This window comes from Pelobates fuscus, chromosome 5, assembly GCF_036172605.1.
Source record: "Pelobates fuscus isolate aPelFus1 chromosome 5, aPelFus1.pri, whole genome shotgun sequence".
Taxonomy (NCBI): domain Eukaryota; kingdom Metazoa; phylum Chordata; class Amphibia; order Anura; family Pelobatidae; genus Pelobates; species Pelobates fuscus.
Window position 1 is genome coordinate 139,165,775 of NC_086321.1, and position 19,779 is coordinate 139,185,553.

The window sequence follows — 19,779 nt, forward strand, 5'->3', positions numbered from 1 at the left end:
TGGTTGACAGATTCACTAAGATGGCACACTTCATTCCTCTGCCTAAACTTCCATCTTCTCCCGAATTGGCCGAGATATTCGCTAGGGAGATTTTTCGCCTACATGGGATACCCTCTCAAATTGTGTCTGACAGAGGTTCCCAATTTATTTCCCGTTTTTGGAGGTCCTTCTGTTCGCAACTTGGTATCAAATTGAACTTTTCTTCTGCCTATCACCCTCAGTCTAATGGAGCTGCTGAACGTACCAACCAGAAAATTGAACAATATTTGCGATGTTTTGTTTCCGAACACCAGGATGATTGGGTCGGTTTGATTCCTTGGGCAGAGTTTGCACACAACAATCTCGTTTGCGATTCTACTCATTCAAGCCCCTTCTTCATGAATTATGGCTTTCACCCGTCTATTCTTCCTTCGGCTTCTCCTTCCCAGGGGGTGCCGTCGGTTGATGTTCATGTTGCTAATTTGAGGAAGTTGTGGGATCAAACTCGGCAAATCCTTACGCACAATTCTATGCTGGTTAAGAAACATGCTGATAAACGTAGAAGGCCGGCTCCGCTCTTTGTTCCGGGTGATAGGGTATGGTTGAGCACGAGGAACATCCGTTTAAAGGTGCCCTCCATGAAGTTCGCTCCCCGTTATATTGGACCTTACAGGGTGTTGTCTCGTATCAATCCAGTTGCGTATCGTCTAGCTCTTCCTGATACCTTACGCATCCCTAACTCGTTTCATGTGTCGTTGCTGAAACCTCTTATTTGTAACAGGTTCTCCTCCACAACAGCCCCTCCTTGTCCTGTTCAGGTGGAGGGTCAGGAGGAGTATGAGGTTAACTCTATTATTGATTCTCGTATCTCCCGGGGGAAAGTACAATATCTGGTCGATTGGAAGGGATACGGTCCTGAGGAGAGGAGTTGGGTACCTCAGGAGGATGTTCATGCTCCTCGTCTCCGCAGGGCGTATCACTCTCGCTTTCCATCTCGTCCCGGTTCTTTCCGCCCGGTGGGCGTATCTGAGGGGGGGGGTACTGTCAGGGTACCTGAAGTCTCTACCTCCGAGAGAGGTAGAGACTTAGACGTTCATCCGTCCGGACGCCATGTTTCCTCTGTTCCTCGCGGTCGACCCGGTCACACAAACGCCGGCCGCGAGGGAGTCTCTTCCTTTTGTAGCATGGTGCCCGGAGGCCGACGTCATCACGCCAATCCGGAACGACCTGTCACTCAGTCCGAGACAGACTAATCAGGTTTCGTCGGAGGCGTGTCTATCCTCTCCAGCCTGGGTATTTAAACATACTTCGCCCTGTTGCTCATTGCCCTGTCGTGGTTCTAGCCTGTCTAGTCACACAGTGCTCTGGTGTTTCTCAGTTTTCCTTTTGGTTTCGACCCGGCTTGTTTCCTTACTCTGTTTACCTCCGTTATCCTTGACCCGGCTTGTTCCTCGCTTACCTGTCTTCTCGTTCCCTCGACCTCGGCTTGTCTCTGACCATTCTCTATACTCTCTGTACGTTAGCCCGGCCATTCTAAGGACCGGTATACGTATCCTGTACCTGTTTGTACTTTGCGTGTTGGATCCCTGTCCCGATCCTGACACTTACGGAAGATGTGGGATCAGGTCCATGCTGCTCTTTGTCGTGCTGCTGCTACTCAAAAGAGGTTTGCTGATCGTCGTAGGTGTGCGGCTCCTTCTTATGCTCCGGGTGATAGGGTTTGGTTGTCCTCTAGGAATCTCCGCCTTAGGGTTCCCTCGATGAAGTTCGCGCCCAAGTTCCTTGGTCCCTATAAGGTGTTGCGTAGGGTGAATCCTGTATCCTACTCCCTGGCCTTGCCCCCTTCCATGCGCATACCTAACACCTTTCACACCTCCCTTTTGAAGCCCTTGCTCTGTAATCGGTTCTCTGGCTCTCTCAGGCGTTCCGATGCCCTCCGCGCGGTCTCTAGTGACGTATATGAGGTGGCTGCTCTCCTTGATTCTCGTTTCTCTCGAGGTCGGTTGCAGTATCTGGTTGATTGGAAGGGTTATGGCCCGGAGGAGCGGTCGTGGGTTTCTGTCTCTGACTTGGACGCCCCCTCCTTGATCCGCTCCTTTCATGCGCGGTTTCCTTTGAAGCCTTCGGCTTCCCGCCCCCTGGGCGGTCTTCGAGGGGGGGGTTATGTCAGGGCTCCGCGGGCAGCGGTGAGGGGAGGCTGCAATCCTCTCGCAGCACTCACCCTCGGTCCGTCGCCGCCCGCGGTCCCCTCTCCCCTTACCGTTAAGCGAGCGGCGTCCTCTCCTCCTGACACGCCGCTCGCGTCCTCCTCTCCTCCTCCCAGCGGCAGCATGTCTAACGCTGCACGCTGGGAGCCGGCACTATTATCTAAGCGCCGGGGTCACTCACGTGACCCGGCGTTAAAGCTACAGTGCAACAAACACAGTGGGGGGTATAGATATCCCCCACGTGTGTTTGTTAATACTGATTGGTGGTTAGCCAATCAGGATTCAGGCTAGGATTTAAATACTTACCTTTCCTGTCTATCTGTGCCCTGTTGTGGTCTTTGCTTTATAGTATCGATTGTGAACGTGTGCTTTCTGGTTACGTACCCTCTGGCTTGTTATACTGACTTTGTGACTTTCTCCTACCCTTTGACCTCGGCTTGTTTCTCGTTATTCTGTTTTCTGGTTCCCCTTACTCGGCTTGTCTCCTGACTATTCTTTGTGTGCTTAGCCCGGCCACTCTAAGGACCGGTACAGCACACTTTCTGTGTGTGTGTCTGTGTGTGTGTTAGCGTGTTGGGTTCCCCGGGATCGTGACACGTACAATTTGGTTGACCCTCCGGAATGGAGACTCACAGGGGACCCTAATAAATAAAACAATACTAGAAACCGTACAGTCTTCGGGTGTTCTGCTATTTGATGCATGTAAGGCGATATCAAGTGGTAGAAAACCGTGGAATGTATGCGGGGATCTTAAGTGGGAGAGAACGTATGGGTCTAACGATAAGTATATTTGTCCCAGTAGTAAAAATAAGTACGTAAGTCCAAGATGCCCAGATAGGGATTATAATTATTGCCCATATTGGTCTTGTGTGGGGTGGGCAACTTGGGGACAGACAGTAGATAAGGATATGATTGTTACTAAGTTGCCTACCAAACCGTATTGTAAGTCTATGGAGTGTAACCCAGTCCATATACTTATTAATAATCCTGAACAGTTTATAGATAGGTTCGGAAACTTATTTGGGTTCCAGATATATGGGACGGGTTTGGATCCTGGGACATTATTATTTATAGGGATAGAGACCGATACCGTAGCATCCCAAACTCATCAGGTTTTCCATTCTTTTTATGAAGAGATGAGTGTAGAAAATAAGATTCCCCATAATGCTAAGAACCTGTTTATTGATCTAGCCGAGAGTATTGCTGGTAGTCTTAATGTGACCAACTGCTATGTGTGTGGAGGTACTAATATGGGAGACCAATGGCCCTGGGAAGCAAAGGAGGTAATGTATTCTGGTTCTGAGACAATTGAACAGATAACATCTTCTCAAGCCGAATGAGTGTTAGAGGTAAATCTGAGTGGAGATTAAAGACCTCCATTATAGGTTATGTTTGCATAGCGAGGAAAGGAATGATGTATAATACTTCTGTAGGAGAGTTAACTTGTCTAGGGCAAAAAGCTTATGATGATGATACAAAGAATACAACTTGGTGGTTGGCTTCAAATGTCTCAGAACCATCTAACCCGTTTGCAATATATGCCAATTTAAAGGACGTATGGTTTGATCTATCCATCACATCTAGTTGGAGAGCCCCGGCAAATTTGTACTGGATCTGTGGTAAGAAAGCCTATTCGGAGTTGCCACAGGACTGGGAAGGGGCATGTGTGTTGGGTATGCTCAAGCCATCCTTCTTCTTGTTACCTATTGAAACAGGTGAGACTTTAGGTGTTAAAGTGTATGATGTGAATCATAGGACGAAAAGGGGACCCATAGAGATAGGCGCCTGGGAAGATGATGAATGGCCTCCTCAGCGTATTATAGATTACTATGGGCCAGCCACGTGGGCAGAGGATGGTACCTTTGGTTATAGAACCCCAATTTATATGCTCAACCGTATTATAAGATTACAGGCGGTGGTTGAGATTATTACTAATGAGACCTCACAAGCGCTCAATCTTCTAGCGAAGCACAATACCAGATTGAGGACAGCAGTATACCAAAATAGATTAGCCTTGGATTACCTATTGGCAGTAGAGGGAGGTGTATGTGGGAAGTTTAACCTGAGCAATTGCTGTCTTCAAATAGATGACGAAGGGCAAGCAATAGCTGAGCTTACTAGCCATATGGTTAAACTAGCGCATGTGCCTACCCAGGTATGGAAAGGGTATAATCCAAGTAGTTGGTTTGGTAATTGGTATGAGCAGTTTGGAGGACTTAAGGCATTGGTAGGTGGAGTCATGCTAATTTTGATGCTGTGCCTTCTCCTACCATGTCTGATTCCTTTGGTAGTTAGGTCTGTGCAGAGCATTATAGAGAATATAGCAGAGAGAAAGGCTGCTGCACAGATAATGGCTATATATTAGGTATGAGGCTCTAAATCAGGGAGAACTAGTACAGGAAGAGGAATGTTGAGGGATTCATATCGTTAGGGAGTCGCAAAGTCTGGTTCATAGCAACCTGAGGTGTAAGCAAACTATGGTTAAGTGATGCATCTGAAATTGTGAAATATCAGAAGCATCAAAAGGGGGGAATGTGGTGGAATCTCAGTAAAAATAAATTTACTAGGACAAGATTGCCACATGGTATGTGCATTTGCATATGTTGATGTACCAGTTAAGTCAGTTACACGTAGCTAAGATACAATCAGTAGTGTAAGGAGCATAAGTAGGAATACAGGATATACGAGTATTTCCCCTCCTCCATTGTGCTTGGCAAGCCATGTGGTCAAACAGGATTTTAGTCTCTATTCGGTTGATTAGATAAGAGTATGTGTAGGTTGAACTGATTATGGGAGGAGCTACATGCCTATATAAGGGACCTACACTGTATGATCAGGACTCAGACTTTGCTGTTTTTGGTGACATTAGTCCCTCTGAGTCCCGGTCGGTGAATCGAATAACAAATCTCTTCCTTCCTGAAGAAACCTGTGTCCATCTCTCTGTGCTTGGCTTCCGTCAGTTTCTCCGGTATCAGTGTTCTTATTGACTGTATTGTTTTTACATTTACTTTTGAATAGGATATGTTTTTTTTTACATTCCTGAAATGCAATGCAGACATTTGATTGTTCTCCAACCATTATGATTGTTGAACGCTTGTTTCATGTTTTTCTTTCATTTCAGGTTTAATTCCTAAATAGGACATCTCAGTTTTGGAGTTTGGTTCTCATGTGATACAAACAATGTTTCTATTTTTTCTCAATGCATGCCCTGGCTTTGCCTTGTCTGAACTGGATTATGATGTAATTTCCTAATTATTTATTATAAATTTAAAAGAAAACAGAGCATCTACTGAAAAAGGTTTCCAGAAATTAAATGTGATTTTCGATAATTTATGCAACAGTGAAAATTCCAGCAAAGTGACAGCCCCCCTTAAATGATAGCATCTAAAAATATATATGTGTTGAGGTTCCATCTAACCTTCTCATATCAGGAGCGTCATACTGAGAAACAGATTTAAAATATATTACTTGATGATTAGTTTACATTAAGCGAGGTTAGTGCCATTGGTCAGTGCATATTTAGTATAATATGCAGTAGTACAGGAAGCATTTTTGGGCCCTGGAAAATTGTACACACAGTCACACTGACAAGTACAACTTCAAGTGGCTAAACCGTAAGTAAAATAATTAAATAAAAATAAAACAAATCACAACATTCAAATAAACAAATCACTTTTTCAATTCCCAATAAAACAAACAAATAAACAAACAAACAAACAAAAAGTCTCAACAGTAGAAAATAAAGGACATACAGAATAATCCAGGTTCCTGGGTAGAGGCATAGAGAATGCCAACTCAGAAACCATTGGGGATGAAAAAAAAACAGTTTAAGAAGAAAAACAAAACAGATTTTGATTAACACACTCTGCATTACTTTAGTTATGCAGCCTTTATCAAGGATTTAACTATACTGTAGTATTATTTTACCCACTGATAATGCTTTTATAAGCAAACTCCTCATATATAAGTATCCATTATGCCAGACGAGGGATAGATATCTGCAATACGTCAATACTATCTTGTGATGTACACATTAAATACCAGGATAATTTTATGGGGAGAATATTGATTGAAAGTAAATGATCTGTACTAAAAGATGGCTATCTTAACTTTCAGCACAGTTAGATCAGCTAATAACAGGACTGCAATTTTTCACTTCAATAATACATTAAAGTGATAGGGAAATAGTAATTTAATGACCGTTCTTCATGAATTGTTCTGTAGTAAATGTAACTATCTTGGTCCATTGTTTCATCAATGTCTTAATATACTGAAATAAATAAAACACTATACCAATGTGCATACTCTACAACAGAACCAGTCAGGTCAACGTACATTAAAATTGTAATCTAGTATTTGAATAGGTTCTGTCCCCTTCTCTTTATTATTAATTATATAGTATATGGTATATAAGGAAACAATTAAATGAGAAGAAATCAATTTGCTAGTCATATGAAAGTTATGTCAGATTAAAGTTGCAAAGACCAGAAAGATAAAAAGCAAACAGAAGGATCAGCGCTGCACAACCAAAAAAAAAAAAGGGGGCATCAAACCCGAAAGATGGGGCTCCCTCAAAGACCCAACAGAAATAGAGCCACATAGAGCTTTATCAAGTTTTCAAGCTTCCACTTGATAAAGCCCTATGTGATTAAACATGTTGTGGACTTTTTAAAGCATTTTAATTTAAGTGATTTTGTCTACTTTTATACCGTGTTTGTGCCATTTTACTTTTTTTTTTTTTTTAAACTGGAACCGCAGTCTCTAGGAACGCAGTACTCGCTGGGGACCAGGATAGAAGGAGGTCGGGCAGGGTTTTGCCGCGACCAAGTTAAGTATTTGGCATTTCTGTCGGCATAGCCGTGACACTGGGGTTGTATCTGGATTGTTGTGCCTCAGGCCTTCCAGGCCCTCTTTTCCTGGCCAACACACCATCCGCACTCTCTTTCTCCCTGGAACACACACTTAAAAGCAATGTGGCTCCCCAAGTTTGCAACGAGTAAAGTACAATAAAAGTAATGTAATTTATCTTGTGCTATCACAATTAGTCTGGTCACATGAATGCAAGCCAACACCCTGACAGCCTGATTTATATACTCTCTCACCTCAATCACTGTGTGCCTTCATTGGCCAAGTGTCAATGACAAAATTCCCATTAATTGGCTGTCCTCTAACATCAATCACAAAAATTTGCTAATTTTATTGAACAGGGAATAGTGAAACCGGATTGGGCAAGCAAACATTACATTGCACAAATGGAATTAGCTTATTGGAAAAGATTCCTGTCATCATTCACATAATTTCCCCTCCCTCTCACTTGTTTTGCAACTTTTTAGAACTTCGTCACTTTGGAACTTCGGAACCTCGGCACTTCGGAAATTCGTAAGCATCCGAATGGCATGAAATTCATACGAATGTACATTCGGAATGAAATTAATTGCATATGTCTAGTTCACAGCATGGTGCAAACCAATCATAAGACTTTGCCAAAAAAATCAAAATCTAAAAAAAAGCCAACCCAGTTCTGGAACAGCATTCTTTGGACAGATGAAACTAAGATCAACTTGTACCAGAATGATGTGGAAAACATTATGGAGAAGACTTGTAACGGCTCAAGATCTGAAGCATACCAGATCATCTGTAAAACATGGTGGATGCAATGTAATGGTATGGGGATTTGAGGCATCTAACTGCAGTGGGTCACTAGTGTTTTTTGAGGATCTGACAGAAGACCAAAGCTTCCGGATGAAATCTGAAGTGTATAGGGAGATATTGTCTGTTTAGATTCAGACAAATTCAGGAAAGTTGATTGGACAGTGTTTCACTTTCCAGATGGACATGACGAAAAAATATAAAGTGGTATTCCCAAACAAATGGAATATTCTGCAATGGCTGAGTCAATCACATGATCTTTAACCGGTTGAGCATGCATTTCACTTGCTGAAGTCAAAACCTAAGGCAGTAAGACCCAGGAACAAATAAACAACAACAACAGAAGGCAGCTGCAGTAAAGGAGGAAACCCAGCATTTGTTGCGGTCCATGCGCTCCAGACTTCAAGCACTCATTGCCTGCAAATGATTCTTGACAAAGTATTGAAAATTTTAATTTTATGTATGATTGTGTTAATTTGTCCAAATATATTTGAATTCTCTAAACATTTCCTAATTATATATATATATATACATATATATATATATATATATATATATATATCTACATTCTGTACCCCTTTTCAGGTGCCATGTGCAGAACCCTTAAATTCTGAAGCAGCAGAGCATATTCAGAAATCGACTCATTTGCTTGGTTTTACATCGTCATTCCATTTTGGACATGCAAAATTCAGTCAAATCTCAATTCAGATGAAGCCGAATGTTGAAGTCTACTAAACAACCATTCAGCCCCCCCACAAACAACTCCCATGATACACATGTTGTCACATACGCATTTTCCATCACATACATGCAGCACCACACACATTTAGACAATTCCCATAACACATGCAGACACACAAGTACCATTGTACACATGGAGCTTGACCACAGACAAGTCTCATCATGTGTGCGATTAGATACACACAACTCCCATCACGTTTCCTCTAAAACAAAAATAAAAACGGACATCTCTTCAGAAATACTATAACTACACCTGACCAAACATCTACAACAGTTGAAAGGCTACCTCTGTTTAACCACGATCCATTAACAGAAAATTACAGGTGATGCTGTACTCTAAGCCAGAGGGAACACAGGTGTACACACTTATAAAAAATAAACGATGCCTTGTGACACAGTAACACAAGTTTTTATGATTTGTACAATGGATTCTACAAGCACTACAATTAGTGACATAAAATTTTCCGTTCACGAACGGCGAACGCGAATTTCCGCAAATGTTCGCGAACGGGCGAACCGCCATAGACTTCAATGGGCAGGCTAATTTTAAAACCCACAGGGACTCTTTCTGGCCACAATGGTGATGGAAAAGTTGTTTCAAGGGGACTAACATCTGGACTGTGGCATGCCGGAGGGGGATCCATGGCAAAACTCCCATGGAAAATTACATAGTTGATGCAGAGTCTGGTTTTACTCCATAAAGGGCATAAATCACCTAACATTCCTAAATTGTTTGGAATAACGTGCTTTAAAACATCAGGTATGATGTTGTATCGATCAGGTAGTGTAAGGGTTACGCCTGCTTCACAGTGACAGACCAAACTCCCCGTTTAACGCACCGCAAACAGATATTTGCACAACCGCAAACTCCCCATTTGCACAAGGTTGGATACCAAGCTAGCCATGTCCCGTTCCTTGTCCTCACTGATGTCATTGAAGGTCTCTTCCTCCACCCAGCCACGTACAACACCAAGGGTCCCCGAAAGGTGACAACAAGCCCCTTGGGACGCCTGCTGTGTTTGGTCTTCCACCTCCTCAAAGCCACCTTCCTCCTCTGACTCCTCTTCTTCAGACTCCTCTCTCTGCGTTATTATAAGGTGTGTTAAGTAGTACTATTCCTATGAGTTGGTCCTCCTACTTCAAATTTGGGGCACTGCGCGTGTAATCTAATGTGCCACCAGATAGGAGTGGTGTCTTAAGTAGTCCCCCTCTCATCAGGCCTTTTTTAGATGAATGAATTGCCCACTGTCAGTCCCTTCGGGATCCATCCCTCATTCATCTTAATAAAGGTGAGGTAATCTAGACTTTTTTGACCTAGGCGACTTCTCTTCTCAGTGACAATACCACCTGCTGCACTGAAGGTCCTTTCTGACAGGACACTTGAAGCGGGGCAGGCCAGAAGTTCTATCCCAGTAGTCAAGGGGTTCATCGCTCCTCAGAGTGTCGATATCTGCAGTTAAGGCGAGGTAGTCTGCTACCTGTCGGTCGAGTTGTTCTCGGAGGGTGGACCCCGAAGGGCTGTGTCGATGCATAGGACTTAAAAAGCTCCACATGTCCTCCATCAACAACACGTCTGTAAAGCGTCCTGTCCTTGCCGGCGTGGTCATGGGAGGAGGAGGATTACTTTCACCTCTTCCCCTGTTAGATTCCCGTTTTGCTGTGACACCCTTATACACTGTGTAAAGCATACTTTTTAATTTATTTTGGAACTGCTGCATCCTTTACGACTTGCGGTAATTTGGTAACATTTCAGGCACTTTCTGCTTATAACGGGGGTCTAGTAGCGTGGACACCCAGTACAGGTCGTTCTCCTTCAGGTTTTTTATACGAGGGTCCCTCAACAGGCACGACAGCATGAAAGACCCCATTTGCACAAGGTTGGATGCCGAGCTACTCATGTCCCGTTCCTCGTCCTCAGTGATTTCACTGAAGGTACATTCTTCCCCCCAGACACGTACAACACCACGGGTACCAGATAGGTGACAACGAGCACCCTGGGATGCCTGTTGTGGTTGGTCTTCCTTCTCCTCCTCAAAGCCACATTCCTCCTCTGACTCCTCTTCCTCACAATCCTCTTCCAGCGTTGCCGCAGGTCCAGCAAGCGATGCTGATAAGGCTGTTTCTGGTGGTGATGGTGACCACAACTCTTCCTCTTCCTCTTCACGCTCATCTACGGCCTGATCCAGCACTCTTCGAAGGGCACGCTCCAGGAAGAAAACAAATGGTGTGATGTCGCTGATGGAGCCTTTGGTGCGACTGACTAGGTTTGTCACCTCCTCAAAAGGATGCATGAGCCTACAGGTATTGCGCATGAGCGTCTAGTAACGTGGCAAAAAAATTCCCAGCTCCGCAGAGGCTGTCCTAGCACCCCGGTCATACAAATATTCATTAACAGCTTTTTCTTGTTGGAGCAGGCGGTCGAACATTAGGAGTGTTGAATTCCAATGTGTCGGGCTCTCGCAAATCAAGCGCCTCACTGGCATGTTGTTTCGCCGCTGGATATCTGAAAAGTGCGCCATGGCCATGTAAGAACGCCTGAAATGGCCACACACCTTCCTGGCCTGCTTCAGGACGTCCTTTAAGCACGGCACGGCACGGCACATGTGTCAACTTGCCCAAATTCAATGCCGCCAACAAATTTCTTCCATTGTCACAAACCACTTTGCCGATCTCCAGTTGGTACTGAGTCAGCCACTGATCCACCTGTGCGTTCAGGGCGGACAGGAGTGCTGGTCCGGTGTGACTCTCTGCTTTCAGGCAAGTCAACCCCAAGACGGCAGGACACTGCCGTATCCGGGATGTGGAATAGTACCTGGGGAGCTGGGGGGGTGCTGTTGATGTGGAGCAAGACGCAGCAGCAGAAGAGGACTCAGCCGAAGAGGTTATGGAAGAGGATGGAGTAGGAGGAGTAGAGGAGGTGGCAGCAGGCCTGCCTGCAAGTCGTGGCGGTGTCACCAACTAGCGGGCACCCACGTGACATCCATGGACGCATCGTCATCATCAACCGCTTCACTTGTATCTGACAACTCAGCAAAGGAAGCAGCAGCGGGTACAACATCATCATCATCACACCGTACGTCCATGTGTGTAATGCTGACTGACTGAGACATATCCCTGTTATCTACATCCTCTGGCAATAATGCTTGCGCATCACTCATTTCTACCAACTGATGTGTAAATAACTCCTGACATATCAAGTGAAGCGGCTGTGGTGCTAGTGTTGGTGGTGGCGGCAGTTGGGTGAGTGGTAACTTGAGAGGTGCCTGAAGCTAAGCTGGAGGAGGATGGGGTATCAAGGTTTCGAGCGGAAGCTGTAGAAGATTGGGTGTCCTGTGTTAGCCAGTCAACTATGTCCTCAGAACTTTTCGAGTTCAGGGTACGTGGCCTCTGAACACTGGGCATTATTCTAGGGCCAAAGGGAATCACAGCACCACGACCACGACGGCCCCTGCGCAGGGCCGTCTATAATATGATTAGGACCCTGGGCAATGCATTTTCTTAGGCCCCCTGGGCCCTGCCCCTCCCACCGCCTCACCCCCCAATTACGCCCAACACACTGACAGACGTACTGGCACATGCACACACAGACATACAGACATTAAAACATTCACAGATACATACTGACACACACACACACACACACACACACTGACACACACACTGACAGAAATACTGACACACACACACAGACATACTGACACACACACACAGACATACATTAAAACATTGACAGATACATACTGACACACATATATCCTGGCAGACATACTGACACACACACACACACACACACAGACATACTGACACACACACAGACATACTGACACACACACACATACACAGTCATACTGACATACACACATACTGACACACACACAGACATACTGACACACATACACAGACATACTGACACACATTTACATACACACACACACAGACATACTGACACACACACACAAACACACTGACATACACAGACATATACACACACACAGACCTACTGACATACATTTAGCCACCCTCCAGGTTCTTACCTTTTCCTGGAGGGTGGTTTCCCTGGTCCAGTGGCAGGCTGAGGCAGATGGGAGTTCTACTCTGGAACTCCCCTCCCTGCCTTCCTCCTTCCGCGCGGCTGTTATCTCCGGTGGGAGGAAGTGACGTCACTTCCTCCCAGCCGGCTGCAGAACAGGAAGGGGCCCGGTCGCGCTGTTTAAGCGCCACACCGGGCCCCTGCTGACACATGCTCCCCGAGTGGCCCTTAGTGCATGGGCCACCAGGGGAGCCTCCTCAGTGTCCGCCCGGTCCATGGGGGCTGCGCAAATCGCGGGGCCCACAGAGCAGCTGCTCTGGGCCCCCCAGGAGCAACTGGGCCCAGGGCAGCTGCCCCGTTTGCCACGCGTTAAAGACGGCCCTGCCCCTGCGGGGTGGCTTGCCTCTGCCTGTCATATATGAGTGACAGAAGTTGGCAGCTGTAGGCCTGACACACACACTTGCAGACAACTAACTGCTATTCAATCTATTACAGTCAAAAAAAATTTTTTTTAAATGTACACTACTGTTACACCAGATCTGAGTTGCACTGGTGTGACACTGTGCCCTGGCAGGCCCTGAAACCCACACTAGTGAAGGAAACTGACTGCTATTATATTACAGTCAAAAAAGATTTTTATTTGTTAAATGCAAGCTATTGTGACACCAGATATGAGATGTGGCACTGGGCAAGTGGGCACGGTATACGCTGTGAGCCTGACACACACGCTGGCAGGCAGACAACGGCAATTAGATTACACAGGGAAAAAAAAAAAAGCAGACTGATGTTCTAGCCCTAAAAAGGGCTTTTTGGGGTGCTGTCCTTACAGCAGAGATCAGATGAGCCCTTCAGGACTGTAGTGGACACTGAATACACTAGCCTAGCTATCAATTTCCCTATTAAATCAACAGCAGCACACTGCCCCTCCTCTCACTAAGAATGCAGCTTCAGAATGAATCTAAAATGGATGCTGTCCAGGAGGTGGGAGGGTCTGCTGCCGATTGGCTGGAATGTGTCTGCTGACTGTGAGGTACAGGGTCAAAGTTTCCTCAATGATGACGAATAGGGGGCGGACCGAACATCGCATTTGTTCGCCATCCGTGGCGAACAAGCTATGTTCACCAGCGAACCGTTCGGGACATCACTAACTACAATATTATTTCTTTTATAGGCAGTTTATGTAAATGTAGCCTAAGGAATGTGTCAGTGCATGTCATATGGCTTTCTGAACAACAGACATAGATCTATGCTGAATAGAAGAAACAGGGGTTTAAATCTGACTATATTTCATGTTTCAATTGAAAACAGACCCATTCTTGCACCCTGGAGCTCTTTTTTTCTAGGTAACCTAGCAGATTAAGCTAGAAGAGATTGCAAGCTGTAGTACATGCCTATCACTGATGTTTTGAAAATTAGCAACTCATGACTTGCATATCCCTGCCACCTAGTGTTAAATATTGCACACTACATATAATAAGCAGTCACTGCACATTCCTTTGAGGGAATGTTATCAGAATGTTTTGCTCTAAAAAGTGGAGCAAAAATTTAAGTAAGGAGTAACCAAATGTATATGTTTGCTGGTTCCACTGTTTGCTGTGGTGATTTCACCACTTTTAGTACTTTACAGTAATATACTTTAACACCCCCAATGTGTCAAAATAACAATTGAACAATGGTTCCAAGACCTGGTGTAAACTTACAAACACAATCTCAGCTATCGAAATACTGCCTATAATTAGCCACTTTGAGTAGGCCATTTTCATTTCTAGATAATATTTTTGGTTGCAATTTCTAATCAAGTACTCCAACCTTTTTAGCCTTTGTAGGAAGAGTTGACATGGTCAAACATACTCCGCTCATTAATGAAGCAAAGAAACAAAGTATATACACTAAGAAAATACACGTATACTGTGATAGCTCCAGGTGAACTTCACAACCACCTGTGGAAATATATAGAAAATAGACAAAAGTGGAAACCACCCAGAATACGTATACTAGATAGAATACAAAAGGACAACCTGATATAGGTCAAATTTCCTTAAATGGAATCTGTGTAAAAATTGAAAAAACTTTCATAGCGTAAAAAAGTAAATATAAGTAGTGTTTAAAGTGAGATTAGAAATGCACTCACAAACAAACGATCATTCAGGCCTTTCACCCTCTCAGGGGTAGTGTGATGAGTAAAGATATCCTCCGACACGGTATATGTGAATGTAAAAAAAGCAATATAGTGAAGTATATCTAGAAATATATAAATTCACATTTATTCATTGCACTTACAAATTAGCAGCATAAAAAAGGCATCTCTCCATAAACATATGGAACTCCTGGTGATGATAGTCGAGTATCCACAATCCAGAGTCAGGGAGAAGATACAGCATTCAAATCAATAAAAGTAAATAAAAACAATATAAGTACACAAGAAGTTCTGTAATATCCAACGCGTTTCGTCCTATTGGGTGTTGGACTTCTTCAGGGATAGTTGTAGATCCGCTTCTGGAGGTTTTTATACCATTAGATCTCATCTTCTTAATCCGGTACACATGTAATCAAACATGCGTTCCACTGTGAACCGCAGAAATCCAGCGCGGCATACATGTAGCTTCTCAAACAGTTCCGGGTAATAGTGTGCATGCGCGTAATGAACGCGCATGCGTCAACTGAAAAGACCGCTGCCTGTAGGGGACAAAAAGCACAGAAAGGCGAAAAAAACGCCTGAGACCAAAACCGTGCACATTCAGCTCGAAAATCTTATATAGTGGCAAAATTGCCTATATTGTTGCAGTATACACCCTGGGTATATCTATGCATCTCAATATATATACACACATTTTTATTGTCTTGCAAACATGAGTACAAAATTAAAATAAAATATACTGTGTAATATATAACATACAACTCATATGTAAATATAAGGTTATAAATGGGGATGGATTTAAAATCCAACTAATATAAACCAAGTTAAAGTGTCATGTTAAACCCACAGTAAGTTTTTTATGTACAAGGAATTATGATTGTAGGTTTAATTATAGGGGTTCCTATATGTGGATCAGAAAGTTGAACTACATTAAAGAGTCATGTTTAACCCATAGTAAGTTCTAAGTGTATAAGGGATTATGGATGTGGGTTAAATTGATTATAGGGGTTTCTATAAATGAATCAAAAAATTGAACTATAATAAGTAGTATAACGTTAAAATATATATTCCATATATTTACATATAGATTAATATATACATATAAACAAAGAAAAACCATGACATCTTATTAAAGAAACAGCAACAGCGAAGAGAACCATTGAGGAAAAATGATTAGATGAGACCTTGTAAATCTATTTCTTGGTTAAGTCCCACATTTAAGGTTTTTAGATTGAAAATCCACCAAGCCTCCTTCCTAACTAACTCCTGTAGTTTATCTCCACCTCTCCAACCTAGTTGAACTGAGTCTATTCCATAAACTTGCAAAGTGTTCCAAGAGAATAAAGGACAAGAATTACAGTGTCTTGGTACACTGTGGTCAATTTTGTTTTTGCGTATGTTGTTGTGGTGTTCCAATATTCTGATATGTAACTTTCTAGATGTGCGTCCGACATATTGGGCACCACAGCCACATTGTAATAAATAAACTACAAAAGTAGAGGAACAATGGATATAGTTTTTTATTTTATATGTTTTTTTCGTGTATGTACCAGTAAAATCTTGGATTTTCCTTTTGAGGTGTGTACAAGTAGAGCAATGGCCACAGCTGTAAAACCCTTGTAATTGGGTCTTGAGAAAGTTGTTACAGGAAGGAGTGGTAGGTAATAGACTGGGTGCCAATTTGTTCTTTAGATTGCTAGATTTTTTATAGATTACTGTAGGAAAATCTGGTAATACATCTTTTAGGATCTCATCTCTCTTTAAGATGGTCTTTTCAGTTGACGCATGCGCGTTCATTACGCGCATGCACACTATTACCCGGAACTGTTTGAGAAGCTACATGTATGCCGCGCTGGATTTCTGCGGTTCACAGTGGAACGCATGTTTGATTACATGTGTACCGGATTAAGAAGATGAGATCTAATGGTATAAAAACCTCCAGAAGCGGATCTACAACTATCCCTGAAGAAGTCCGACACCCAATAGGACGAAACGCGTTGGATATTACAGAACTTCTTGTGTACTTATATTGTTTTTATTTACTTTTATTGATTTGAATGCTGTATCTTCTCCCTGACTCTGGATTGTGGATACTCGACTATCATCACCAGGAGTTCCATATGTTTATGGAGAGATGCCTTTTTAATGCTGCTAATTTGTAAGTGCAATGAATAAATGTGAATTTATATATTTCTAGATATACTTCACTATATTGCTTTTTTTACATTCACATATACCGTGTCGGAGGATATCTTTACTCATCACACTACCCCTGAGAGGGTGAAAGGCCTGAATGATCGTTTGTTTGTGAGTGCATTTCTAATCTCACTTTAAACACTACTTATATTTACTTTTTTACGCTATGAAAGTTTTTTCAATTTTTACACAGATTCCATTTAAGGAAATTTGACCTATATCAGGTTGTCCTTTTGTATTCTATCTAGTATACGTATTCTGGGTGGTTTCCACTTTTGTCTATTTTCTATATACTCCGCTCATTCTCTGATCCTGCTACTTCCTTAACTGGGTCTACTCAACTGTAGCCATCATGGTAAAAGACCTATCTGAACCTGTATTTTAATAGAAACTTTGCATTATTTTTAATATGCCTGTATAATTAATCTATATGGCTTTGATATTGGTCAGGATCCTGCGGGCGGCTGCAAGGGGAGGCTGCAGTCCGCTCGCGGCACTCACCCTCCAGCCGTCCGCGGTCCCCTTCCTGGCATGCGCTCGGCGGCCGGCATCCTCCCAGCCACGGATGCTGCCCGCGGCTTCCTCTACGTCCCCCAGCGGCAGCATGCATGACACTGTGAGACCGCCCATTTTAATAAACGCCGGGGTCAGCCACCTGACCAGGCGTTAAAGGCACAGTGCCTCAATCACAGTGGGAGGTCTAGATATCTCCCACGTGTGATTGTTAATTCTGATTGGAAATTATCCAATCAGAATTAACCTATGGATTTAAATACTTACCTTTCCTGTTCCTCTCTGCTCTGGTGTGGTTTTTTTTTTTAATTTGCAAAATAAATAAATAATATTTTTTTTTATTCCCCCTCCCTTCTTACCTTTGCCTGGGAGGGGGGGGGGGGGGGGGGGGGAGTACAAGGCAATCCCTGGTGGTCCAGGTTGGGAAGGCTTGGTGGTCCAAGTGGTGAGAGTGAGCTCCAGCAATGGTAACTGAGTGAGCTCTAGCAATTGTAACCGGGTTCTCCTTGCTAGAGCTGCAGGTTAGAGCTCCCAGGGGGCCTCTCTCCCTCCCCTGCCGGCTGCCAGCAATACACTGTTTGCAAGCTGGAGAGGGAGATCTCTGATCTCTCCTCCAGTCCTGCAGAGCCGGCAGGGGAGAGGGAGGCACAGTTCCTGATGCGATCATCATAGCATTGGGAAAATATCGTGCAGCGCCTCTGTGTGCCCGTCGCAGTGCCCCAGGGTGCCGCAGCACACAGTTTGGGAACCACTGGTGTAGCCTCATGGGTAGCCAGCAGAGGGAGCTGGTGTTCACAACATAGTTAATAGCCTTTAGTCAATTCACTAGGAAAGATGTAGTGCTTGCTGTCAGTTAATATTGTTAGCATCAGCTCTCTGTCAGCAAGTGTATTTAAATCTGCCTTTCTAAAGTTACTGTTCTTAAATGTTCTGGTACCTAGCCCCGTGTGTGCCATTATATTCACTCAGTTCCTATAGCTAGGCTTCTTTTCCTGTGTAATTTGTGGCTTGGTTTTACCATATCCCCTATCAGTTTCTGTGTACTTAAGCTGTTGTGCACTTCCTGTCTGGATCTAGCCTGAATCCCAAGTCCCTGTTAATTAAACCAGCCCTTATTCTTGCTTCTGATACCGTTCTTAGACCACATCCACATGTCATACCCTTTGTCATTTTGTTTCCCTTGATACACAGATAAGTATTCCTTTGGCCCTACAGTATTTACTAGACATGTGCATTCATTTTCGTTCGAATGCAATTTCATCCGAAAATTCAGGGTTTTTTTGTATTCGTTTACTAAAACGTAAATGAAAGCCCTACATACGAAATATAAACAAAACGAAAGGACAAATGCATTAACTTTTCGTTTAGTTTGTTTAATAGGCTGTACTGCATCGGGAATTAACCCCCAAAGCACAGAAAAAAATACCACTGCGCATGCGCGGGGAAAAAAGCCTTGTAATAAATATTAATTCCAATCCCCCCCTCCAGTGGCTGCTCGCTGTCATTTAAAACTAAATATAAATCAGTATGGGGGTCACTATGATCCTCCATGTTAATAAAAAAGGAGGTTAAATCCTTTTGCTACTTGTGGCATGCCGTGAGTAGGGGCATGTCGCCTAAACAGCGAGCAGCCAGTTACACAGGTCCCCCTATTCCCTCATGGTGGGGAACACAAATAACTAAAATGGGGGGGGAACATAGTGCACCCCCACCCGTGACCTGCAGGTGAGGGCTATGAATATAAATGGGGGGGACCAAATGTCCCCCACGGACCCCACCCATAACTTGCTGGTGTGGACCTTAACTAAATAAATAATGGGGGTGGGACCTAATGTCCCTCCCAAGTCGCCACCCATGAGCGGCAGGTGGGGACCCTAATTAATTAAAGGGGGGACCCAATGTTCCCCCTGGGGACCCTAATGTCCCCCCCCAGGTCCCCACCTATGAGTGGTGGGTGGGGACCCTAATTAAAAAAAATAATGGGGGGGACCTGTCAGTCTCTTCATTTACCGGTCAGAGCACTCTAATTGGTTTCCTTTGATCAACCAGTCAGAGTGCTCTAAATCAAATTGCAGAGCGTGGGTAGCATATATAATGCTTCCCCCGCCCTGCGGAGCTCATTCTGCGCAGAGCCTTCCATGGGGAAAGATGGGAGAGAAAGAAAGATGGGAGAGAAAGAAAGATGGGAGAGAAAGAAAGATGATGGGAGAGAAAGAAAGATGATGGGAGAGAAAGAAAGATGATGGGAGAGAAAGAAAGATGATGGGAGAGAAAGAAAGATGATGGGAGAGAAAGAAAGATGGGAGAGAAAGAAAGATGGGAGAGAA

General features: G+C 43.8%; 1 protein-coding gene across 18 annotated transcripts in view; it reads right to left on the reverse strand.

The window, feature by feature from the left end:
- RIMBP2 (RIMS binding protein 2) overlaps nt 1-19,779 on the reverse strand; it is a 547,982-nt gene that overhangs the window by 397,130 nt on the left and 131,073 nt on the right. The window lies entirely within an intron of this gene.